General features: G+C 46.3%; 1 long non-coding RNA gene and 1 pseudogene across 1 annotated transcript; one reads left to right on the top strand and one right to left on the bottom strand.

Annotated features, from left to right (window-relative positions):
* Nucleotides 1–6: 6 nt before the first annotated feature.
* LOC127929962 (uncharacterized) lies at nucleotides 7–1,263 on the bottom strand. The gene is made up of 3 exons (XR_008136407.1): nucleotides 1,147–1,263; nucleotides 922–1,010; nucleotides 7–519 (listed from the first exon to the last, which is right to left on the bottom strand). It is a non-coding gene; the product is annotated as an uncharacterized LOC127929962 (long non-coding RNA).
* A 1,364-nt stretch (nucleotides 1,264–2,627) lies between these two features.
* On the top strand, nucleotides 2,628–17,023 carry LOC118384122 (major vault protein-like; annotated as a pseudogene).
* The last annotated feature ends 594 nt before the right edge of the window (nucleotides 17,024–17,617 follow it).

Here is a 17,617-nt window from a genome sequence, read left to right as displayed (position 1 = left end):
GTAAATGACGTTGAGGGCCTTGATGCACCAGTGGCGCCCACACTTGTGGATGACGTAAAGGGTCTGGCTGTAAAACTGTCACTCGTTGCCCGAGGCACAATAAATGGATCCAGAAAAGAAAGAATGTGGCAGAAGCGCCAAGGCTGCTGGACTGAAGCTGCTGATCCAGACCTCTTCTCTTTCTCTGACCTTCTCTCTCTCTCTGATGCCTGTCCCTGAGTCCTCTCCAAGGCTGCTGGCCTGAAGCTGCTGACCCAGACCTCTTATCTTTCTCTGACCTTCTCTCTCTCTGATGCCTGTCCCTGAGTCCTCTCCAAGGCTGCTGGACTGAAGCTGCTGACCCAGACCTCTTATCTTTCTCTGCCCTTCTCTCTCTGATGCCTGTCCCTGAGTCCTCTCCAAGGCTGCTGGACTGAAGCTGCTGACCCAGACCTCTTATCTTTCTCTGCCCTTCTCTCTCTCTGATGCCTGTCCCTGAGTCCTCTCCAAGGCTGCTGGACTGAAGCTGCTGACCCAGACCTCTTGCCCTTCTCTATCTGATGCCTGTCCCTGAGTCCTCTCCAAGGCTGCTCTCTCTCTGATGCCTGTCCCTGAGTCCTCTCCAAGGCTGCTGGACTGAAGCTGCTGATCCAGACCTCTTATCTTTTTCTGCCCTTCTCTCTCTCTCTGATGCCTGTCCCTGAGTCCTCTCCAAGGCTGTTGGACTGAAGCTGCTGATGCCTGTCCCAGACCTCTTGACCCAGACCTCTTATTTTTCTGCCCTTCTTCTCTCTCTCTGATGCCTGTCCCTGAGTCCTCTCCAAGGCTGCTGGACTGAAGCTGCTGACCCAGACCTCTTCTCTTTTCTGCCCTTCTCTCTCTCTCTGATGCCTGTCCCTGAGTCCTCTCCAAGGCTGCTGGACTGAAGCTGCTGATCCAGACCTCTTCTCTTTTTCTGCCCTTCTCTCTCTCTCTGATGCCTGTCCCTGAGTCCTCTCCAAGGCTGCTGGACTGAAGCTGCTGACCCAGACCTCTTCTCTTTTTCTGCCCTTCTCTCTCTCTGCTGATCCAGACCTCTTATCTTTCTCTGCCCTTCTCTCTGATGCCTGTCCCTGAGAGGCTGCTGGTCCTCTCCAAGGCTGCTGGACTGAAGCTGCTGACCCAGACCTCTTCTCTTTCTCTGACCTTCGCTCTCTCTGATGCCTGTCCCTGAGTCCTCTCCAAGGCTGTTGGACTGAAGCTGCTGACCCAGACCTCTTCTCTTTTTCTGCCCTTCTCTCTCTCTGATGCCTGTCCCTGAGTCCTCTCCAAGGCTGTTGGACTAAGCTTCTGACCCAGACTCTGATGCCTGTAGTCCCTCCAAGGCTGCTGGACTGAACTGATCCAGACCTCTTATTAGACCTTCTAGCCTCTCTCTCTGATGCCTGTCCCTGAGTCCTCTCCAAGGCTGTTGGACTGAAGCTTCTGACCCAGACCTCTTCTCTTTCTCTGCCCTTCTTATCTGATGCCTGTTATCAAGGCTGCTGGACTGAAGCTGCTGATCCAGACCTCTTATCTTTCTCTGACCTTCTCTCTCTACTATTCTGATGCCTGTCCCTGAGTCCTCTCCAAGGCTGCTGGAGTCTCCTACAGTCTCTTCAAACATGAACATGATTGGGCAAACCATTACCTAGCATAACTAAATTCTAGCCATCATGGACATGTCGCCTACTGTACACACACACACACACACACACACACACACACACACACACACACACACACACACACACACACACACACACACACACACACACACACACACACACACACACACACACACACACACACCTCAGTGGCTAGGTTAGGATGGCTAGCTAACTAGTCACATCTAGCACAAGCTCACTTCTAAACTGATCTGGCAATACTACTATCTTGGACACTTGTCTCCAAGCAGCATTTTTTTGTGTTTATGTCCCAGTAGCTGTCAGCAGTTGTGTCAAAAACACATAGTTTTGAGGATACTGCTTACATGATTCTCTCCTCCATGTGTCCAACCGTCTACAAAAGATACCTGCATCAGTATAGTCGCCTAGCTGTGCAAAATGTTATGCAGCATTGATCGGAGTCGGTGTGTTCGGGACTGATGACGTGAAAGAAATCGAGTTATGGTAGCCTACCACAGGGTTATGCCGCGTTCATGTACCAGTCGGAACGTGGAAATTCGGATATTACAGACTTGTTAACTGTTTGAAGTTATACACGTATCGCGTTCACTGGCACTTGAACGTAGCATTTATTATTTAAAAAAAACATTTTGTCAGTACTGCGTCAATAGGCTCCTAGAGCAAAGGAACTAGATACTACAATGGTTTTCGTACTATCAAGCGTATCTAGTACATTTATGAATATCTACATAACAGCAGTCATCCAGTAAATCACGTTACTTGTCATCGTTTTTCCGGGATTGCTTCCGCATGGTTTCCACTAGATAGCCCAGCCACAAAGTAAAAATGGTCTATATCGTAAAAATGTATGAAAGTAAGTGCTTTTTGGTCTTATTTTAATGTTCGTCTTGGGCATGAGGTTGGCAGTGTGGTTACGGTTAGGTTAAAATCACATTTTAAAGAAGAGAAATTCTAGAAATAGGCGGGGTTTATGACTTTGTGTCTGTGGTAACTAGTGACGCCTCTTCTGCATAGCCTCGCCAGGCACGCCCACCAACCCACTCAAAACACACATACGCGCAAATAAAGTTGTTAAAAAAACAGACCATCTGGCTACAGACGTTTGCCAAGCACGAAGAAGTGGAGAATCTGCTCAATTATTCAACAATGGTAAGAAACTCTCATAGCTACTCTAGATTCGTTAGTAGCCGTTCTGCCGAGAGGCGCTGAGGTCTAAGACACTGCCTCTCAGTGTTAGAGGCGTCACTACAGAACCAGGTTCGAGCCTGGGCTATATCATAACCGGCCGTGATTGGGAGTCCCATTGGGTCGCGGGGTTTAGGGTATGGCCGGGGTAGTCCGGCATTGTGAATTTGTTCTTAAGACTTGCCTAGTTAGATAAATAACGTGCACGCTCTAGTACTGGAAAAATAAACTTCTACAACGTGTGTTTGTGAAACAGAATGCGCTTTCAATTAAAAAAATAACATTTACACCTCAACTTGGTCCAATGCATTAAGCTTACATTTACGTTCTGAACTTTTGGAATCTGTTCTCAAGACATTTCAAAAGTTGCTAATAAAACGCCTAGAACATAACTTCCAAATGAAGATGCGTCATACTTCCTTGGAGTTGACTGGTCACAGCACAGTGTCCGGTTTTCCAAAAAATATATTATTACGGCTATGTTCATCGATAAACTTAGCCTTAAGATGAATTTGAAGACGGGAATAATGTACTGTTAAAGTATTAGAACGAGCCCTTACAATAATGCTTTGTGTGCTATTTCCTAACTCTGTAAGGGAAACACCCATAATCACCTGGTACGGAACTAACCGCAAAACAGATGCACTTTACCCACTCAAATAAACAATATCATGTCCATATCTCTTACACCACTGATTGTAAACGCTTTATCTATGGGGTTCCTCCCTCCCTCTAAGCAGCAGAGATGAATGTTATGCTCTTTGACTCATTCTGCAACATTTTATTTCCCACTGTGGTGTTCGATGTAGGGCAAGCTATCTCTTCTACGGAAGTTGAATGTCAGGCTTAGATTTGACCCGAGTTGAAAAGGGGAGATTTTATTTTGTAGACACTTGCACACTTACATCTGACTTTCTGCCGCTAGAACACAGAGCGTTATCAATGCGAAACATGTTGCTGTGGAGACAACAAACTTCACATGCCAGATGAGTTTATGACCAAAAGCATGACTGATCATTGCAATTTGAAATCAGGACAGAATTTATGCAAATATATGTGCCCCCCCCCCCCAAAAAAAAAATGAAAGCACTTGACATTTTGTTGTATACCATATGTGCTTTTGGTGTCATGGATTGGATTGTTTCTGTGAGATGGTGTGAGTGACGATGGTTACTGTCCCTTCACACCTAGTACAGTACACAGCGCACACCTTATACCTGCATGAGCTCAATGTAGACGCTATAGTACATGAGCTATGTGTACTGTTCCTCTTGCTTGATAGTTCCTGAGTGGGTGGAGGCACTGTACAGTGAAATAGCAATAGTTTTGGGCGTGCCAGTTTGAAAGGTGTGTGTCTGTATGACCGATTTGTCATGCGTTTGGCACAGATGTGTGTACCTGGTGGGAGTGTCCATAGTTTTGCCTCGTATAAAGAGACCCGCACTTACTTTTGTTCTGTCAAGCCCCTCTGCGTATCTATTACCTGGCCCATCCAGTTTGCGTCAGTTGCCCCAGTAGTGTTATCGTCAGGTGTATTTGCTCTCACAATTCAGGAGCGATGCCAACAAATGTATGAGCATGTTGGGGGGGGAATCAGCTGTCACCTGGTCAGTACCTTCAGATCAGAACCACTGGAAGAAGAGGCAACAAGGGGAGAAACATTTTGGACCTTTAACAGACTCATCCAGAGGGACTTGCAGTCAGTGCATTCCACGTACGGTAAATAAGGCTACAGTCAGGGGGAGGAGGAAAATGAGATTGAGATCCACACAATGAGTCAGGAAGTCAGTGGGCGTGTTCGACATTGCAGCTGACTTTAAAGGCGGGTCGAGACGGACTGATCTACAAATCACCTTGCATCATAAATAACTACTCAATGTTATTTGTAGGTCAGTCTGTCACAATTGACCTATGATACATCATGGTTTTGATGCTCTCGAACATGGCCAGCGTCACCTTTAGGCAGTAGGGCAGGCTACTTCAAGGGGCCTGTTCTGGAGGACAGAACTTTTCAGATAATCATATATCTATCTGTTCTATAATCTATATCTTGTCTATCTGTCAGAATAGGAAATTGTGTCAGCTCTATTTCATTATGTTGTGGTACGTTTCACATCACTGAATGTAGACCCCTGTTAACTCTTTCCACCCCGGCCGTTCCAGATGACATCCAAGAATGGCGGGAGCAGAGGCGGGATGGAATTTGTGGGGCATGTGGATGTGTCAATCATTCGTATTCCGCCCCACCACTACATCCATGTCCTTGACCAAAACACCAATATCGCCCGTGTGGAGATAGGACCACTCACCTACATCAGACAGAACAATGAGAAGTGAGGAAGTGTGTGTGTGTGTGTGTGTTTATCTGATAAGGTCTGCGTGTAGTTTCCTCATTTCTAGTGCGATTGGTTGTTTTCAGTTTCTTCTAAGCCTCCTGATGCCAAACAAGCCATTTCTCTCCGTGGTTACAGCATCCCACACTATTTGACAGCACACTTCGAACGTTACCAACTATCACGTTTTTAATGGCACCTTTTAGGTGTTTCTTTACAGGTTTAGGTTAGTCGACATATGCCTTGTACAAACACGTTTACACTCAGTTCCGGACGACTCTGTGATCACACTCTCCGTAGCCGATGAAAGACCTTTAAACAAGGTCAACATTCACAAGGCCGCCGGGCCCGACGGATTACCAGGACGTGTAGTCCGAGCAGGCGCTGACCAACTGGAAAATGTCTTCACTGACATTTTCAACCTGTCCATAACTGAGTGTGTAATACACACATGTTTCAAGCAGACCACCATAGTCCCTGTGCCAAAGAACACTGAGGTAACCTGCCTAAATGACTACCGACCCGTAGCACGCACGTCCGTAGTCATGAAGTGCATTGAAAGGCTGGTCATGGCTCACATCAACACAATTATCCCAGAAACCCTAGACCCATTCCAATTTGCATACCGCCCCAACAGATCCACAGATGATGCAATCTTTATTGCACTCCACACTGCCCTTTCACACTTGGACAAAAGGAACACCTACTTAAGAATGCTATTCATTGACTACAGCTCAGCGTTCAACACCATAGTATCCTCAAAGCTCATCAATAAGCTAAGGACCCTGGGACTAAACACCTCCCTCTGCAACTGGATCCTGGACTTCCTGACATGCCGCTCCCAGGTGGTAAGGGTAGGTAACAACACATCTGCCATACTGATCCTCAACACTGGGGCCCCTCAGGGGTGCATGCTCAGTCCCCTCCTTTACTCCCTGTTCACTCATGAGTGCATGGCCAGGCACGACTCCAACACCATCATTAAGTTTGCTGATGACGCAACAGGCCTGATCACCAACAACGATGAGACAGAGACCTGGCCATGTAGTGCCAGGATAACAACCTCTCCCTTCATGTGATCAAGACAAAGGAGATGATTGTGAACTACAGGAAAAGGAGGGCCGAACACGCCCCCATTCTCATTGATGGGGCTGTAGTGGAGCAGGTTGAGAGTTTCAAGTTCCTTGGTGTCCACATCACCAACAAACTATCATGGTCCAAACACACCAAGACAGTCATGAAGAGGGCACAACAAAGCCTATTCGCCCTTAGGAGACTGAAAAGATTTGGCATGGGTTCTCAGATCCCTAAGTTCTACAGCTGCACCATCAAGAGCATCCTGACTGATTGCATCACTACCTGGTATAGCAACTGCTTGGCCTCCGACCGCAAGGCACTACAGAGGACAGTGCGTACCACCCAGTACATCACTGGGGCCAAGCTTCCTGCCATCCAGGACCTCTATACCAGGCGGTGTCAGATGAAGGCCCTAAAAATTGTCAGACTTCAGCCACCCTAGCCATAGACTGTTCTCTCTGCTACCACACGGCAAGCGGTACCGGAGTGCCAAGTCTAGGTCTAAGAGGCTTCTAGACAGCTTTTACACCCCCCTTTCTGCTGCTGCTACTCTGTTTATTATCTATGCGTAGTCACTTTAACTATACATTCATGTGCACATTGACTCTGTACCGGTACCCCCTGTATATTGCCTCGCTACTGTTATTTTACTGCTGCTCTTTAATGATTAGTTATTTGTAATTTTTTTAACACCTATTTTTCTTAAAACATTGTTGGTTAAGGGCTGTAAGTAAGCATTTCACTGTAAGGTACCTGTTGTATCCGGGCGCATGTAACAAATACAATTTGATGTACAGAATCGGTGTCGATTAGTGTGTCAGTCACTAGGTGACTGTATCGTCCCCTCCTTCCCAGAGTGCTGTTCTCCCCCGAGCGAATGACCATGGTCCCTCCTCGCCACTACTGCGTGGTGCTCAACCCCGTCGCCCGCGACGACAACGGACAGGTGCTCTTTGACCCATCGGGACAGGCCAAGCTTCGCCATGCTGACCTGGAGATCCGGCTCACCCAGGACCCTTTCCCCCTCTACCCCGGAGAGGAGATCCAGCAGGTACTGTCTGTCTGTCTGTTACCCGTCAGCGCTAAAGCCTAGGTGTTAGCAGTGCAGGGTGCTAATGCAAGTCTTCAGGTGTCCGAGCAGAGGTTACTCAGCACACAAGTGTGGTTCACTGAAACCCCTCCATTATGATCCCATTGAGCTAAAGCGTAGGCATTCACTTGGATAGATACTATAACTGTCTGGGACCTGGGTGCTAGCCCCGTTCTCCTGCATGCCACAACTGTGTTAGCCTGCGGAGTTAAAGCCTAGGCATTAGAAGTTTGGAGAGTTAAAGCAATTATGTTTTTTTTTCCTCTGTCCCCACCCACTCCCAGAACATGACAGCACTGCAGATCGTCTACCCAGACACTGCTCTGCGCCTGCAGGCTTTGCTGGACTTTGAGGACGCGGGAGGAGAGAAGAGGGTTGCCGGAGATGAGTGGCTGTTCGAAGGGCCAGGTGAGTTCTCTGGGTTCAACTCCTAACACATCCATTACAACTTTCCTTGGGTCCTTACAGTGGTCATATTGATATTGATCAATGCATATATTTTTTGGGACCAAATCAGAGCATTGTTTTAACGAGATAGCTAGTGCTCCTTCAATTTGTTTATAATTTAACTTGCTGAAGTCAAATCCAATTTGATTCATCACGTGCACAGTTTACAGCAGGTGTAAAAGGTGTGAGGAAATACATGATTGAGAGCTCTCAACAGTGCAGTATAATACCAATATAATCAAAGTCCAAAAAAACAAGTAGTAGAAGAAAGTAGTATGCAAGAAACGTAGTATATTCCAAACGGTATGTAGTACCCGATTCTAAACACAGCCTGGTTGCCTAATAATGCTTCTTTAACCCCTGACCCCTAACCTCTGCCCCCCCCCCACCCCCACCCATAGGGACGTACATCCCCAGGAAGGAGGTGGCGGTGCTGGAAACCATCAAGGCCACGGTGATCAGAGAGAACCAGGCCATCCGCCTCCGAGCGCGCAAGGAGGGCGTGGACAGGGGCGGAGTCCGCAGGGTCACTGGTGAGACACAAATACTGTATTTCATATTTTTTATTGTACATATAATGTATGTACACAGGTAGCAGATGTATCGCTATCATACACAGATGTGCGCACACACACCTACCTAGCTGTGTGTGTGTGTGTGTGTGTGTGTGTGTGTGTGTGTGTGTGTGTGTGTGTGTGTGTGTGTGTGTGTGTCCAGGTGAGGAGTGGCAGGTGAGAAAGGTGGGGGCGTATCTACCAGGGGCTCATGAGGAGGTCCTCGACATCGTCAACGCTTTCATCCTCACTGACAAGGTAACACCTCTCTCGCCCTCACTTTATCTAGAATCCCCCCTCCCTCCTTCTCTCTTACACTTTACCTATCACTTACTCCTCGCTTCTCTCTCCTTCTATCTTTCTCTCCTCTCTTTGACCTATCACTCACCTTCCTTCTCTCTCCTTTATCTCTCTTGTATTATTGCCAAAATGTGGGGCTCAAAACAAGTGGGGCAGCCCTGAATGACGGGTCGCCACTGGGCATGCAATAATGTAGCCTAAATCAAGAGTGGGCCTATTGTTTTCTATCTGTATCATGATGATCAGATCCTACGCCTGCTCCCTAACGAGGTGGAGTGAATGTTAGGAAAGGGCTGAAATGTGGATTTAAAGAATTATTGTTTCAAAATATTATTTTTTATTTGTATTTTTATATAACATTGGTTCCACACATCCCCGTGAGAAAAATGTTATTTGTATTTTATTCTGTTATATTATTACTATATAATATGTCTGACTGGATAGGTAGGTCTGTTTTTAATAAACAAAACAACGGACTATTGATTTGAATGGCGCAGCCATGGCTGCACTGACCTGTAACATAGGCCTAATTAAACTCTATATGCTCTTCTACTCTTTTGAAAATACATTTTATTAGTCTTATGTTTCGTAGGACCTGTCTAAATGAGTTGATGGTTCCCCCCCACTCTCAGAAAGCACTGCACGTGCGAGCAATGCGGCCATTCCGTGACGCCGGGGGGCGGGACAGGCGCACTGGGGAAGAGTGGCTCGTTACCATGGCGGAGCGGGAGGCACACATCCCGTCTGTTGCCGAGGAAGTGGTGGGAGTGGTCAACGTGACCACGCTGAGCAGCCGTCAGTACTGTGTGATCCTGGACCCGGTGGGACCAGACGGTAAACCACAGCTGGGTCAGAAGAGGGTGGTCAAGGTGAGACTGAACGAGAGCTCCGTCTTTCACGCCTTTTGTCTGGTCACTTGTTTGTCTGGTCACTTGTTTGTGTGGTCACTTGTTTGTGTGGTCACTTGTTTGTGTGGTCCCTCGTTGGTGTTTTACACACTTTTTGAGGAAGTTCAGTGACTTCTGTTTTGTTCATTAATTGGCCTTTGTAGCTTTTAGTCACTTCCCCAATGAGCTTTCATTTAACCCTCTCCTCTCCTCCTCCCAGGGGGAACGTTCGTTCTTCCTGCAGCCAGGGGAGCACTTAGAGGAGGGCATCCAGGATGTTTACATTCTCTCTGAGGAGGAGGGCCTGGTGCTGAGGGCCGTAGAGGCCTTCAACGATACACAGGAGGTGAGGGAAGGTTGGAAGAATTGAAATGCAGATGGGTGGGGACACAAATGCACCTTGGTCAAATACAACGACGGTCCTAAACAGGACTGTCTGGTTTGGCTGGTACACAATCCATTCAATGTACATTTGGTGCTTTCACACTGTCTCACTCTTTCTCTCTCACTTTCCCTCCCTCTCCTTATCTCTCTGTCCCTCCTCTCTCTCTCCCTCTCCTCTCTGATAGCAGGAGGAAGAGGAGGATGAGGGGGAGGAGGAGAGGGCCAAGCTCTCCCGGAGGGGTGGAGTCCAACGTCGCCCCGGTGACCGCTGGATGCTACGCGGACCAATCGAGTACGTCCCCCCGGCTGCCGTGGAGGTGATGCTACGGCGACATGCCATCCCATTGGACGAGAACGAAGGGATCTATGTCCGAGACATCAAAACAGGAAAGGTGAGTTTTTACCCAGCGGAATGTTTGAAGACAGGGGCTACGTCCCAAATGGCAACTTGACCGTTAAGTTTAGGCAATCATTTTGGGATAGGGTTAACCTGAACATGACAGTACATTTTTTTCTTCACATTAATTCCGACTGGGTCAGGAAAGGGTTGAGATTGAACCGATCATCTTCAGAGCTGTTGCTCACAGTTTAACCAGATGGTAATGGTAATAGGTGCTCACATTGCCCCTAGTGGACAGTATCCCTCCATGTCTTGTGGAACAGGGGCCTCATTTATGTGTACGTACAAAATACACCCCGACATGTGCGTGCTCCAATTTTCACTCAACAGTTGGCATTTTTTTATATTTCAAAAATCTTGACGTGAGAATATGCTCACCTCCCCGCAAACTTTAGACCATGCGTATGCACATCTGCTAGTGGTTGAAATATTGTATTGCAAGTGAGTAGGCTATTTTGTGCAAATGTGGGATATGATGAAAATGAAAAGCAGGAAATAACAAACAAGAATTCAGCCGTTTGCCGTTACCGAGAAGAGCAAAAATCATTTGAATTATAAAAAAAAAAAACTAAAATAATTAAGACCTAGAAATTATTTTATTTTATCTTCACAACCATTGCAGAATAAATTCCTCATCTTTTCTGGCTGTGCTGAGTTCATATTCCCGTCGTAGCCATACAACCAATTACCATGTGAATCTCTCATTTAATTGGACCTAGTAGCCAGGCGTAGACACTGTTTCAGAATGTGCGGGCAGTCCATGTTTAGGTTGGGGAAAAGTCGAGGCTAAACATTGTTGAATTCAAACGTTCTGCTGACAGGTCCACAACCATTTTGTCACTGTCCTTTTGCGGTGTCAAAAGGTTGAATGGAGGTCGTTTTCCAGGCTGAGTTTTAATGCTTGTTCACGCACGCAGAGTTTTTACAACCGGTCTGATTTTATAACGAGAAACATGCATATTTATAGTATGGTGTACGCCAAGTACAACATTTTTGTATGTGCGCCGATTTAAAAAAAAATATATATATATACTTTTAAAAAAAATATTTTTAAAATTGTATTTTCAGAAATGGCACATGCAGAAATGTTGCGACATTTTAAGCAACGATTAAACGTCTAATACTGCAGTGGATCTGGTGTGACCTGGCTGATTCTCTATAGTGCTTTGGGCACCTGACTGTCAAACACTTTTTTCTTTCTTTAATAATAAAAAAAAAAAACATTTCCTGCAATTCCACATAGTTTCTTCAAAGGGGGAATCCATATGAACAGAGTACTACTTATTAGGTTCTGCCTCAAGAAATTATATTGAACTCGAGTACTCAAATTATTAGAATTTATTTTTAAACACAAGGCCAGAAAACAAAATGTGTGCATATATCTAGCTGCCAACAGTGTGCAACAATGGCTCATTTATCATAACATTACAGATAACCAATCCTAATGGCTAAATTGCCCCATATACAGTATATTCAGTCAATTGAAAACTGCCATTAAGATTAATTTATTGAAACCGTAATATCAACTGGTTATATTATATTGTGGAACACAATCTTCAAAAGGCAGTAGCCTCAGCAGTTGCACTTGCTTGTAGAAGCCTGTGGCTGTTCAATGGCATAGCCTTGTTTTCGTTAATTTAGCAGACAAGATGCTCTTGTTTCCCGAGCCCTTATCACAGTCAAGGCACACCTATTTTATATTAAGTTAACAGAATAAAATAGAACAACGCTACAGCATACAATGTCATTCTAGATGATTCCGTGCTTCCAACTTTGTGGCAACAGTTTGGGGAAGGCCCTTTCCTGTTTCAGCATGACAATGCCCCTGTGCACAAAGCGAGGTCCATACAGAAATGGTTTGTCGAGATCGGTGTGGAAGAACTTGACTCACCTCAAATCCATCGAACAACCTTTGGGATAAATAGGAACGCCGACTGCGAGCCAGGCCTTGTCGCCCAACATCAGTGCCTGACCTCACTAATGCTCTTGTGGCTGAATGGAAGCAAGTCCCCGCAGCAATGTTTCAACATCTAGTGGAAAGCCTTCCCAGAAGAGTGGAGGCTATTGTAGCAGCAAAAGGGGGACCAACTCCATATTAATGCCCATGATTTGGCAATGAGATGTTAAAACTAGCAGGTGTCCAGACTTTTGGTCATGTCATGTATTTGATGCAATGAGGGTAGAAATGGTTTTTATTTGGACGATTATTACGTATAGAGCAAAGCAGAACTGTTTCATCGAGCTATAAATATCCTGTGATTTTATTTTTATTTTTTTAATTTTGTGCGTACAGACAGCGTGGCCACATTATAACCGCGAAGCGCCTGCGGTCCTCTCGCATATGGGGCTCGGTCAGGACTGTTACTTTTGTAACTGAATGAAAACAACATTTTTAACTGATTTTAATGTTGGGAAAATATATGGTGCAAATGCAGAATGGTGTTAAATGCCTCTAAACAGCTTGGGGAGAAATGATTTCAGATTTAATCATGTAATACTAGTCTTACTGTAGGGGGGACATTTAGGACATACACTAAAACACCTGATTCAAATGATCCAGGGAATCCATTCACCTGTTATTTAACAACCTTAAATCCCCCCCCATTGGCTGCCTGGCTCTAGGTACGTGCTGTGATTGGCCACACTTACATGCTGACGCAGGATGAGGAGCTGTGGGCGAAGAATCTGCCTCAGAATGTTGAGACCCTCCTGACCTCCACAAAGGATCCCCTGGCTGACCGCTCGGACCGCAGAAAGGAAGTGGAGATGACGGCCCGGGACAAGACTGAGGTGGTGTCGTACAGGGTTCCCCACAACGCTGCCGTGCAGGTCTACGACTACAGGGAGAAGAAGGCCAGGTAAACATGGCTGACAGGCAGACGGACGTGGAGGGACAATGACACTGGCCCTGTCCAGAAACGACCCATAAAACTAGGCTGCATTCCAAATGGCACCCTATTCCCTATATAGTGCACTACTTTTAACCAGAGCAACATTGGGCCCCTAGTGTTAACTTTTCCCTTTCGCCCTCCTCTCTCTTCCCATCCCCTCTCCTCTCTTTCCCTCTCTCCTCCCTCCCTCCCCTCTCAGGGTGGTGTTTGGGCCAGAGATGGTAATGTTGGGTCCTGATGAGCAGTTCACCGTGCTTTCCCTGTCGGGGGACAAGCCCAAGAGGACCAATGTCATCAAGGCCGTATGTCTGCTGCTGGGGCCGGACTTCTTCACTGACATCATCACCATAGAGACGGCCGACCACGCACGCCTGCAGCTGCAGCTCAGCTACAACTGGTAGGGTTTGTGTGGGGGGGGGGTGTGTGTGCTTGAGAATCCTCTGCGATTTGGTCTGTCTCTCTGTGTCCCTAGTCTAGTCTGTAGGCCAGCTGATGCATTTAATCTCTCACTCACTCACTCACTCACAGGCACTTTGACCTGAAGTCTCCCGCGGACCCGTCCCAGGCTGCGGCTCTGTTCTCGGTACCAGACTTTGTGGGCGACGCCTGTAAAGCCATCGCCTCCCGCGTCAGAGGAGCCGTCGCCTCCGTGCAGTTTGACGACTTTCACAAGGTCCGTCCACACACTTCGGTCATCTAAATCTGCACTCTTCTTCCTTTTCAACACACTTTTAAATTCTACATGGCCTCCAGCCCTGAGCGGTTGTAGTTTAGGTAGGCCCATGGAAACCGCAAGCCAATTGATTCAAAGACAACAATAACACCCCCACGCTTTAACCTCTTCTTTAACGCCCTCCACTCTACAGAACTCCAACCGGATCATCTGCTCCTCTGTGTTTGGCTTTGATGACAAGCTGGCAGTGCGTCCCAGCCTGCGCTTCCACCAGAACAGTCTGGTCATCAGCAGTGTGGACATCCAGTCAGTGGAGCCGGTGGACCAGAGGACCAGAGACTCCCTGCAGAAGAGTGTCCAGCTGGCCATCGAGATCACCACCAACTCCCAGGAGGCTGCCGCACGGTAGGACACAAGATGCGCGTGCACACACGGGGGGGGTTTCCCCTCTGAAGCCATCGAAGTTCAAGGCCGAACATGGTAATGCAGGAATTGTTAGCATAAAATAGGATTCCCCCCCCCCATTATAGTGAATGGAAAAATGTCTATCTTTGTATACAAAATTTGAAGACAATCATGACTTCTAATACACTAGATATGTTTACTTGAACCGATTTATTTTAAAATCTCATTATTATAAGAATAATTTGTTTGCTAATGGCGGCCTACAGTACACCTGTCTGCCTTCAACTTGAGTTATTTAATGAGAGTGGGCAGCACTGAGCTAGCCTGCAACTTACTACTTGGAGTAGCTCAAGCTGCACATGTTATGTCTCCATGAGGCACCACCTTAAGACTTAGTTTGGCTTCAAATGCGCCTTCACATGGAATGAATGGCTCGTGATCGATGGCTTTGTCCATATGTCATTGACAAACACGCATGTGCACACACACACACACACTTACAGGAGCGATTCAGGGCTACGGGATTCAAACTAGTGACCTTTTTTTGATTACTGGCCAACCCTCTCAATTGCTAGGCTACCTGCCACCAGAAAGACACACAGAGTTCATCTTCAGATTGGGTTGTTTTTGCCAATTGGGTAAGTATTAACTTCTCTCTCCCCTCCCTCTCCCTACAGCCATGAGGCAGAGCGTCTCGAGCAGGAGGCACGTGGTCGTCTGAGAGGCAGAGGATCACAGACCAGGCGGAGGCGGAGAAGACCAGGAAAGAGCTGTTGGAGCTGGAGGCCCTCAGGTGACCACTAATGCTCTGCCGCTAACACTAACGAATGTTAGCATCGCTTATGGGAAATGTAATGGTAGGGGGGATAGCATTAGCATAACGCTAACACACGTTAGCATCGTTGATGGGAAAATGATATGGCAAGAGACTAGAATTAGCATGGCTCGAGTTAGCATCATGCTGTTCTTAGTAGTGTGACTGTGAAGTTGCATCGAGTAAGATTTTAGATCAGAGATCCTAACATAATGCTATTGTGAGTTGTGTGAATGCGGAGGTTAGATATGTGGCGCTGGGGTGAAGAAGTTTCCCCAAGGTACAGCACTAGGATCCGTTTTTCCGACCTTAACCATCTAACAGTGTGTCGTTGTGTGTTGCAGTGCGGCGGTGGAGAGTACAGGGGCAGCCAAGGCAGAGGCCCAGGCCAGAGCAGAGGCAGCCTATATCCAGGGAGAGGCAGCAGTCAACGAGGCTAAACTGAAGGCTGAGGCCCAGAGGATTGAGGCTGTACATATCCTCTTGCTGTGTGTTCTACATGGTTTCATTCTGAAACAACCAGTAGTTCACCTGTAATTGCTGACCTGTGTGTGTGTGTGGGTCTGTTTTGTTTGCTGAATGTTTGAAGGTGTTCTACATTGTGTAATTCTGAAAGGTTCACATACTATGTGTAGCTGACCTGTAATTGTGTGTGTGCAGGAGGGCGAGCTGAACCGTCTGTCCAAGGCGAGGGAGCAAGAGCTAAACTATAAGTCAGAGATGGATCGTTTGGAAGTGGAGAAACATCAGAAGCTGGCTGAGATCGAGAGCAACCGCTTTAAACAGCTGGTGGAGAGTATCGGTGCCGACACCCTGCAGGAGATGGCCAGAGCCGGCCCCGAGCTACAGGTACATAACTCCTGACACACCGTAACACTGTCATATTTGTGCCACACAATACATTTTGTCTGAATAAAAATGGCACCTGGAGAATCCTTGAGCTCTTTGCTCGGGTCAGAACCGTTCTGTATAACGTTTTACTTTACGTTTCACAGAGCAGGTCTGTCTTTCTCCCGTCCAATCGCAATTTAAATAAATTAGCTATCTTAGCGTGACAAAACATTATCAGGATGTATAAGACACCGTTTAAGATATTGGAACTGGAACACTGGATCTTCTTCAATCAGTTATACCGGAAAGGAACAATTATCATATTTGATATATAATCTCTCTCGCTTTTTGTCCTCCCCTCCCCTCCCCTCCCCTAGGTCAAGCTGCTCCAGTCTCTGGGTTTGAAGTCCACCCTGATCACAGACGGCTCTTCTCCCATCAACCTCTTCAGCACGGCCAACGGCCTTCTGGGAGCTCTATCTCAGAGCCCGGGCCAGTGAGAGGAGGAAGAGAATAGGAAAAGGAGGAGAATGTCGACAAGAAGAGAATGTCTAGTCTGAAAGCATCCCCTACAGATGTGTGATTTCTGGTTGTTTATCCATTATGTCTGATGTAGTAACTGACCATTTAAGGTGTGTGTGTGTGTGTGTGTGTGTGTGTGTGTGTGTGTGTGTGTGTGTGTGTGTGTGTGTGTGTGTGTGTGTGTGTGTGTGTGTGTGTGTGTGTGTGTGTGTGTGTGTGTGTGTGTGTGTGTGTGTGTCTAAAGACGCCCAAGTGAACATTCCCTTGGTTTACATGCTTTTTTTTTTTTACTCATCTGTTTGGTGCCGTCTGCCATATAAAGTGCTGTCCAACTCCATGTGTTGCATATCTCCACTAACCAGAATGCTTGATAGTAAAAGGAATCTTTCCTTGTTTGAGGTTTATGCAAATTTCTTTCATTCATTTCTTGGTCCATTTATCAAAGGAATTAAAGCATGAACTTTCCCCAAAACATTGAGTGCCAATTCTTCCGTTTGTGTGTACAGAAAGAACAATGGATACATCACACACTGGATAATGTCTCAATCTATTTGAATAAATCATATTTTTTGCAATGACCACCATACCATGCATCGAACTCTTCATCTACAGTTTGCGTTTATTCAGTAGTAACTAATAAAAACAACATGAAGCCACATGCTCTGGCCTGATTTATCTATTACAGAGTTTGAAAAATCTGACTCAAATTGTACCATATCATTAATTGAAATGACCATTGGACAACATTACACATCTTACCGATTGCACCTTTAATCAATGATTTGATACTGATTACGTTTTTATTAGAGGACTACTGGAGATTTTAGCACAGATTTCCCCCTCAATTTGATAGCCTATTTTCGACAATCCCAATGCATATGTGACCAGGTAATATACGTAGAACAAAATGGGGTTTAGTTGAAGGTAACGTTAACTGGTAACGTGATCAAATATTTTGTTTGTCCAAAGAGCAAACAGACCCAGTTTAACTTGGCCTACACTTCTGTCCACAGGACGTCGCTAGCATACAACACTAAAGTATCCCTCATGGCTCGGCCTGGCTGGTACTGAAAATCTCCACTTCACGTGCGATGAGCAAAGTTGGGCCAGACATGACCAAATAATAGCCAAGCATGCACTGTATTTTCAATTGCTGGCTTAATACTGTCAACAATATT

The sequence above is a fragment of the Oncorhynchus keta genome, chromosome 5 (genome assembly GCF_023373465.1).
Source record: "Oncorhynchus keta strain PuntledgeMale-10-30-2019 chromosome 5, Oket_V2, whole genome shotgun sequence".
Taxonomy (NCBI): domain Eukaryota; kingdom Metazoa; phylum Chordata; class Actinopteri; order Salmoniformes; family Salmonidae; genus Oncorhynchus; species Oncorhynchus keta.
This window is presented reverse-complemented; position numbering and strand designations above follow the sequence as displayed.